Here is a 9338-nt window from a genome sequence, read left to right as displayed (position 1 = left end):
CCCAGTGTCTGAAATAAGGAATGCTAGATGCCATATCCTCTTTTAGGAGAAAATGATCCAATCTCTTAGCTACATTGGCCTCCCCCACTCTCCTGTTCCTCCAAGTGGGTCTGGATTTCATTAGATTTATATCAATAATATTACCGGAGTGAATATTGTTCAAAAAGAAATCAGCTAGGGAATCATCTTGTGCTATGGGGCCCCAAGTTTCTGACAAACCCAAGGAGAATTTCAGATCCCCCCCCACCACCAAATTCATATTATTCATAAAGGTTTTATAGAAAAGGTTATTCCATAATAACACCCTATCTTGACATGGCCTATGAATAATTAAAAGTAATAATTATGAATAGAGCTCCTAGGAATAGACCTCAACCCTCAACACCAGATCCGATCCTTAGGAATTTAATAACTTCACTCTGCAATCTTTGACTCCCACATCCAAACCCCTAGATCTTCCTTTCACATCTATAGTCATGAAAGTCCATCTCAGAAGCATTTTGTTAAGAGCCAATTTAATCTCCTCTCCTTCTCCAAGAGTTTCTTGGAGCATTATAACATCGGGATAGTAAAAATGGAATAGAGTCTTAAGTGCTAGTTTTTTAGAGGCACTAGCAAAACCTCGGCAATTAAAAGACAACACAATCATTTAGTCACTTTGGATGACACCTACACTGCTCTAAGCACCCCTTGTAATGATAATTGTTTCCCTTCTGCAATGTCAATTTTTTCTCTTTGCTGAGCCTTTGAGAGGTTAGACTTCCTTCCTCTGGTCTTTTGAGGTCCAACCGTAGTATGTGGGGCTCCCAAACCACCCACAACTCCTTGGGGGATTTCCTTCTTTTCTCGAGGGTGAAGGTTATAAGGGGATTTCTCAACAAATTTCTCATAAGGGGATAAGGATATATGGCTCAAAGACAAGGGATGGTTCAAATGAATATCCAAAATAGAAGTGATGATACTATCCAGGGCATTAGATACAGGTTCAACATGCATATTTTCCAAATAAAAAGGCCTGGAAGGACCAGGCCTCTGGATCGAATTGAGTAGAGATATAAAGGATTTTTGAATAGAAGGAAAGGAAGAAGAGACAATACCCTCCAACTGCAGCACAGGGACAGTGACACCTCTCTCCTCCAACTCTTCCTAAATAATCTCCTGAGGCTATTCCTGCTCCTGCACGACCACTTCCTCCATTTGCACTTCCTAGAATTCTTGAATTTCCATCAGCTCTTGTTCTCCTTCTTTCCTGATCCCCATTTCTTCTGCTTGTGCCAATTCCTCCTCTTTCTCCCATTGGCATTCTGCATTTCCTGCCTCTCCTCTGTGTCTTCTTCTCCTTCTGAACCCCAGAGAGTAGTATCATGTTAGATGACCATATTTATGGCACCTGTGACAGTGGAAAGGGAGCTGTTCATAATCTATGATCTGGGTATAGGAGAGTTCTTTGTATTTTAGATGTATTTCCTCTACCAGTCCCTCCCTTGGATCCAACCTTACTAGGATACGAGCAAGACTCTTATCCCTTGTTTCAAGAAATGACATGTCTGCCTCTAAGAAAAGACCCAAGGTATTTCCAATAGCTTTGAACACCTCCTCCATCCAAAAATGCGGAGGGAGTCCCGGAAGGTGAACCCATACCAGAATCTTCACCACCTTTTCTCTCTGATTCCACCTTTTGAACAGAATTGGCGCTCTACCAAAGCACCAGTTTCACCTCATTATCCATTCTAGTGTTTCTCCCTTAGTGAAGTTAATCATAAACCAAACCCTGGCCAAGGTGGTCACTTTGACATGTTGGTTTGGACTTTCCTTCCATGCTTTATATACCCACTATGAGATGTAATTTGCAGAGTATTTTTTTCCTTTTTCTCTCTCAACTAGAGTTAGTTCTACGTTTTCCATGACCCTATCGATCTAAATTTCAACAATAAGAACCAAATTCGGACATACCTCCTCTTCTTGATTAACTTCACTTTCTTCCTCTTCTCCCCTGTATTGTTGTTCCTCCCTGCTTCCCCTACCTCCAAATAATCCTCCTTCTCATTTATTTCGTCTTCAGAGAGTATCCCTAATCACCTCTCCGCTATATGGCTTCTTTGATGTCAGTCCTAACTACCGAGGACTGCCCTGACTCTCCAAGAAAAAATGTATGGTCCCCTGCTTCCTAGGGTGGTAAAACCTGGGTACCTTCCTCTTCAATCACCACTGGGCTAGGCATGAGACTACCTCCCCTATTTTGACCTCTGATATCCATTGATACTGCCTGAATCTTTGAAATGTGCCCTAAACACCTGAAGTAGGGCTTCTTTTGTCAACTCCTCCGAAACAGGGATTCCATGATAGATTAGGGACTCTCCAGTCTTCTATTTCAGTGAATTCTTGCATGCAAGGGCACAATCAAGCCGTTTACCCCTTATAGATTATGAATGTCCCAAGTCTGCTATCAAACATGATTTTAACCCCTCATTGCCCCTAATTCTACTACTGATAACAATATCTTCTAGCCCTCTAGAAAATATGCCTGATACATGAAGATAACCAGGGTTTTAAAAACATACTTGGCTTCCCTTTGTCCCATCCACTGCACATCCCGTCGAGAAGATCACTGGCTCCTGTGTCTCGTGAAGTTCCTTGTCAAGACCCTAGACCTTCGCCATTGAATCGCAGAGCATACCATCCTCCAAAAACCCTAATCTACCATCTTGGCTCCAGTAAACTATTGAGCCTTTCCTATTCCCTATTGGAAGCCTACTTGGATGAGTGACATTCTCTAAATTCTGCTGAGTGATATCCAAACACTAAACCAATAAGATATCCTCCAGTTCAGGCTCCAGTTCGACACAAACCCAATGGTTGACCATTCTTCCCTTCCCTATATGCAGGGTAAACCTTCACTGTAAAAAATAGTTGTTAAAATCCTACGTCATGCACGTGCATCTGAGGGAGAAAAACAAGAGAAATACCAGCAATAGTAAACCTCTCCCTTGAAACAATCCTATCCTATAACACTGTTCCCTATCATCATCATTCCTGAGGAAGCCCTCTATGGTGACAGGTATGGTCCATGTGTTTGTTGTCACCTACCACCAAGCGTATAGTCCTCCCAGTAGCACGTGCTCCTTCCCTCTGATATCCTCTTGATCAAGGTTTTCCATCATCGCTCTAGTGCCCCATCTGGTTTTCAACTGTTCAAAAAATCAAATATCTCTTGAATCACATGCCTTATTGGATCTAGACCCTTTTTCAACACTAACATAGCTCTAATTATAGATCCCCACCTAACCCCCTATTCCCCCACATTCTTCACAGTCTTTTAATCGAGTATTTTTGAGTGCTTTTGGGTGTGAGCACACTTATAATGCTTAAGTAATTATAAATTAAAAACAAAATCCAGTTGGAAAAACAACAATTGAATGCTTTAGTCTTTTTGCAATATAAGTTATAACCCTTGATTTAGGTGCAACATGTTGCTTGAAACCACACTTGACTCAAATAATATTAGAAGATCTTGATACCTCCTCGAAGTGGATCATGGAAAGTAAACCATGCAACATTTGTAGAGAATGACTTGAAATGGATGGATTTGCAGTCATTTTATCCCAAGTGATATGTAGAGAGAGCAGGCAAAGATGCACCACTAGATTATCCTGAGGTGAAACAAGAGTTAATTGATGATATATGAAAGATGTGTGGAATTTGAGGAAGCAAGAAAAATTCAACAACTATTTCTTGATTTCACATAGCAATACCTGACATACAGAACTACTGGATGGGAGGATAACAATATGGTGTAGGTAAATCTGACTAGATGGTGGAGAATGTAAGAGAACAAAGCTTTAGAAATTTGAAAGCTTGCTATACATTTCTAATTTTAGGTTTGCATTCCTGTAACTACAATAGAACATGTTCACACACAATTATCCAGTCCATTAAAAGAAAAAATCTTACCTTTGGCTTTAAATATTATTCTATAAATGCATGACATTGGTTTATGAAAATCTTATTTAACTTCAACAGAAAATAACTCAACTAACTATCAACTGCTGAATTGAAATTTTAGAACAACTGGGAATTACACTTTGAATGAAAAATTCAAATAAAGTGAATCATTTAAGAAACAATGTCACATAATCTTAATCAAATGATTGTTGCTACAGAAAATGGAAATACGCACACCATCTACAGCTATGGAAATAAATGAAACCATACAAGACATAACTCAAACCATGCAAGGGGAAAATACTACTCCTAGTTGCACATCCTGAGTGGGCCTTTGTTCTGAAGGTCAAGGTGTTGAATCCATCACACAGAAATGCTACTCATGGAACCATAATGGACTAAAGTATCTAGGCTTTTAATGCATCATCTAGAAATTACTGAATACACTTTAATTGTCTATATCTATCTTATCTCTAACTTGAACCCTAAATGTGTTAAAACATGAACTACTTATGAGGTAAGGTTGTTGGGTTCTCTGAAATTCCAACAGAATCACAAAATACCCTGACAACTTCCTAAATTGAATTCCCAAGTATAACCTAATAACTTCCTAAATGGAATTCCTAGGTATAACCTAGAAACTTCCTAACACCAAATTCTGAAGAATAACATAACAACTTCTTGGAAAAGCAAACTAACAATTGTTGAAATTAAGTCGTACATGTCATTCTTATCTAATAAGTTTGTGCATTTTTATTTATGATATCCCATAATTGACTCAATTTAATCCAATTTTTCATGTTCACTTTTTGCTTTTATTGGACCAATGCTCTTCTAGTACAAAATTGGATAGCATAGCAAGGGAAATTTGAATCCAAGTCCTATCCAATGTATTTCAAGATGCATTACAAAGCTACTATAAAGGTGAGCTTGAAATATAGCTGCTTTGATATTTTGAATTGAGTTGGCTTCCCTTCTCTTCAATCCTTATGTAAGTTGATTCCTTCTCATTTGGGAATTCGTAGCATGGTCACTTCAAGTATCAACAAAGGATTTGAAATGCTCTAATAATCGTTGCTATTCCATTACCCATTGGATCTTAGAATGTGAAGCATTTCAGTAATGCTCGTAGATAGCCTCTGATGGGGCATGATCTATGCTCAAACAAAAGAATTATTGTCATGGGTTATTTCGGCATGCACAAATCCCACCATTCCCCATTTCGAGCTCCCGATCATGGCATCATAGTTAGTCTAAGGAATACACTCATTAAATCAACTATTTGGAAACTTTCATTAAAATAATAAACATAATTACATAATCAGGGATATGACAAAATATCTATGTTGGCATCTCTCAGCAATACATGTCACAATAATATTTACAAACTTGGGTTAAAAACAGGGTGTTATAGCTCTGGGTACATTTCAACCCTTCATTTATGGTATTTCACTTTTCATGTCTGAGTGGTACTTGGACAATGTCATGTTGAACACTTGAGATTTTGTCATTTTGGATCTGTCTGCAAGTTGATTCTTCTTCTTATTTCCTCCAACAATGGATTGGAATGATAATTCAACTTGGATTGGTTTCATCAATTTGTGCCTTAAAAAACTTCCCTTCATTTTAGTTCTTCCCAAATTTCATCATTTAAATAATAAATTTACAAAAATTTGCAATCATTTGTGTATCTAAATTTACCAAATTGAGATGAGTGTGGAGGAACACTCAGAAGTATTTTCATATTTTAAAGGGTTGCCTACCACAGCTTAGAAGAGTAGAAATTTATTTGATAACAATAGCAAATGCAATCCACTTTCCCTGCACTACCTTCATACCAAACAAGTAGAATAGACCAACAACTACTCCTACTAATACCACCAGTTGAAAATCCAAGCTATGACAACATAAACAACTGATAATGAAGCGTGAATTATATTTTCAAACAACCACTCAATAACAAAAAAAATCTACTTTGTCCAATATTCTATTAGCCGATAGTTTCTTAGTCCGTCTCTGCACAAGTCTTATTCCACATGCAATAGCATTCCAACAATTGTGTAGAGTCTAAATCACCTTAGAAAGCCTTGAATGTAAGACTTTACTGGAATTTCTAGCCCCTCACTGGCCTTTGAATTATACTTTAATACTATCCAATCACTTCACTTCAAAACCATTCTAACCGGGTTGACTTGGCACCTGAATTTTCCATTGCATTATTCTTTCAACTAAATCATGTGTAAGTTTTGGCCTAAGTGCATAATCTAATATTAAGAATTTAACTCTTTAGTGAGGAGGATTACCCTAATTTGACCTTGAATGTGTGTTGTTTCATTAGGGAGTGTACATCCATCTTAAATCTTGATCTAGGGAGAAACCTAGAAATTCTTCCAACTTTCTCCCTATGATTTTTGTGACAGTTGTAGCTGGCCTTCTCATTTCTCTTAATTAATAGTGGGTCCATCTTTGAGCCACCACATGTCAATATTTTATGTTCTCCTCTGGATTTTCTTTACTTAAACAATATGTCTATATGGGATTTTTATTCAGGTATGATTTAATAACTGAAAATGGAAAATAACTGTTGTCATTAGTTTTTCTAGTAAGTTGTTTTGTTCCTAACGTGTTTTGTGAATTTTCAGCCATTGGTTTTCTAGTATGTTGTTTTTCTCCTAACGTGTTTTGTGAATTTTCAAAACTGTGAGCATGAAGTTGTTGGAGGAGATAATCTCTCAAAAGGTGCAGGTAACACTCACAACATAATGAGGTTATCATGGGTGTTGGTACATTCACAACATCCTGCAAATGTTCAAAAGAGGGATAACAATGTTGGAAGGCAGGTGATTGTTCTTAGCTTAAAGTTCTCTAGGATGCAAAGTTGGAAATTGTTGCTGCACTTTTCACTTAATAATGTTTTGCATCAATCTACTTTTCTTGAAGTCAACTTTCTGGAAGCATTTTTATGTTTATGGTCTATATCTAGTCAAAACCTTTCGATTCTCTAAATCTCTATGAAATTTTGCAGCTCCCTTTTTTTATTTAATTTTTCCTTATGAAGGCATGCATCATATATTACCTTACTACATAGAGAGATACATCAAGCGATATATAAGAGTATAAATAAATACTCCAAGCAGTGGCTAGACAAACATCCCCTCCTCATATATTCCAAGAGTGGTGGCATGCCAACCTTCTGCCCAATCTCTAGAGAGATTCTATATTTGGTAAAGATTCTTATCTCAGTAGAGAATTGAACTTCTAGTGTAGAGGGCTGACTGAAACAATAACAACCATTCCCAGAAGAATGGTGTTGCTCTGCATGTCTTACGTGAAAAAATTGACAATTTTAGTGACGGTTTATTGTAAAACCATTTCCATTCCTTCCAAATTCATCCTTGACTATTCAGATAAATTTTGAATAGAATAGATCGAGGTAGAATCTTGCATAACTGAAAAAATGCTTGTTATTTACTACACCAATTGTTACAATTTATTCACTACTCTCTGCTCCAACCAATGGCCATATTGTCCCACAAATACTAATATGATTTCTTGTAAAGGGAAATTTATAGATGAATATCCCTACCAAATATGAGTCATTTATTTTCCTATTGAATTCCTAATGTGACTTGGATAATTTACTCATGCCTAGCAAATGATTTTGAGAATAACTAAACCTATGAGCTCGAAATATCTTGATCCTCCTACTTCATCTTTAGTCTTCAAAGGGCCTTTTATATTGCACACATGATCAAGATTTCTAATATGGCATGAAATAAGAATCTGCCAAGGGCCACCCCCTACAATGGATCTTGTATTTGTTCAACTACATGGATTATTACCTAACTAAAATATTAGTTACAAGTTTATAATCAAGAACCCCTTTCATTCCTACTAGGTTTTCCTAATGGAAACTCCCCAAAAATCATCTAGTTTTCTTTAGCCAACCATGGATGGGGTAAAGGAAAGAACAATAGAATTACATATTCTATTGTCAGACTTATATTAACTATGCTAAGGTTTTAGTTAGTGGTAGATCTCTACTAGATGTTTTCTGGATTTCACTTTGAAATCTACATAGCATCCATCTCCACTAATCAACTAGTGACACATCATATGAAGTCAATCTAGAAATCCATCTTGACCAATTGTGAGAACATTTGTCTTCTCCACAACAATACTTGTTGCTAGAGAAAAAGTGTCAAGACACTGCATTGATCTTTCAACTAAAACCTGTGTATGTTTTGGCCCAAGTGCAGAGCCAATAAAGGGTATATTAAGAATTTAGCTCTTTAAATAGGAGAATTTCCCTAATTTGACCTTGAATGTGTGTTGCACCATTAGGGAGTGTACATCCATCGTAACTTTTGATCTAGGGAGAAACCTACAATTTGACCTTGAATGTGTGTTGCTTCATTAGGGAGTGTACATCCATCTTAACTTTTGATCTAGGGAGAGGTCTAACTCAATTGTCTTGAACTCCTGCATAATAGAAGAATTTCCAACATAATAGAATGGGTGGCACCCCATATCAAATATTGCCTTCCTTCTCTAGAAGCATCCCTTGCATTCCATGATATTAAGCTAATAAATATTGAAGGACCTTAGTGTCTGGTCTTGTGCCAATTTTTTCTTTATCCCATTCCACCATATTGAAATCTCCATTCATAATCCACTCAATAGTAGGAAGAAATTGTAGTATGTAGTTTTGAAATTCCATCTAACTTATGGAATCATTAGTTGCATAAATTGAGCAAAGAGGCCAAACTATCCAAGAAATCACCACAATCCAATGACATATTGAAAATTGGTCCCTATATTTATAATATGAGTGATTAGCAGCCCCAATAGTTAGCTCAATTGGTCAAATCAGTGCCTCACCAATTGGGACGTCATAAGGTCAATTCCCGAAAGCTCTTGGGGTCAGGTCAGTAAATAGGCCAAGTGGTGTGATCCCCTTCGGGTTGGATCCACCCTAGTATTGAATTGTGGATGTAGTGGCTGCCCAGTGACCATGGGTATCCGTGAACCACACGTGAAGAAAAAAATAAAATAAATAAATAAATAATAATAAGAAAATAAAAAAAATAAATATGAGCAATTAACCAAGGACCAAGTATATAAATAGAACAAAATACAACCCAACAGAAATGATGGAACTCCAAAGATCATTTTCCTTTCCCATAGATACTGAGATTTTTAACAAAAAAGGGAAACAAATATTGCATTTTTGTACTTTTCTGTCAATTGTTATAGGTACCCAAGCATAAGGAGACACATGCACAGTAGAATCCCCATCTCCTATGTTGAAAATTTACGTTTGAAAGTATTCTTGATTTTCGATAATTTTAAATGTAGTTTTATTTATTTATTTTATTTTTATTTTTTGCTTCTGT

This window comes from Pinus tabuliformis, chromosome 6, assembly GCF_031772625.1.
Source record: "Pinus tabuliformis cultivar Carrire ecotype Pingquan chromosome 6, CPIR1, whole genome shotgun sequence".
NCBI lineage: Eukaryota > Viridiplantae > Streptophyta > Pinopsida > Pinales > Pinaceae > Pinus > Pinus tabuliformis.
This window is presented reverse-complemented; position numbering follows the sequence as displayed.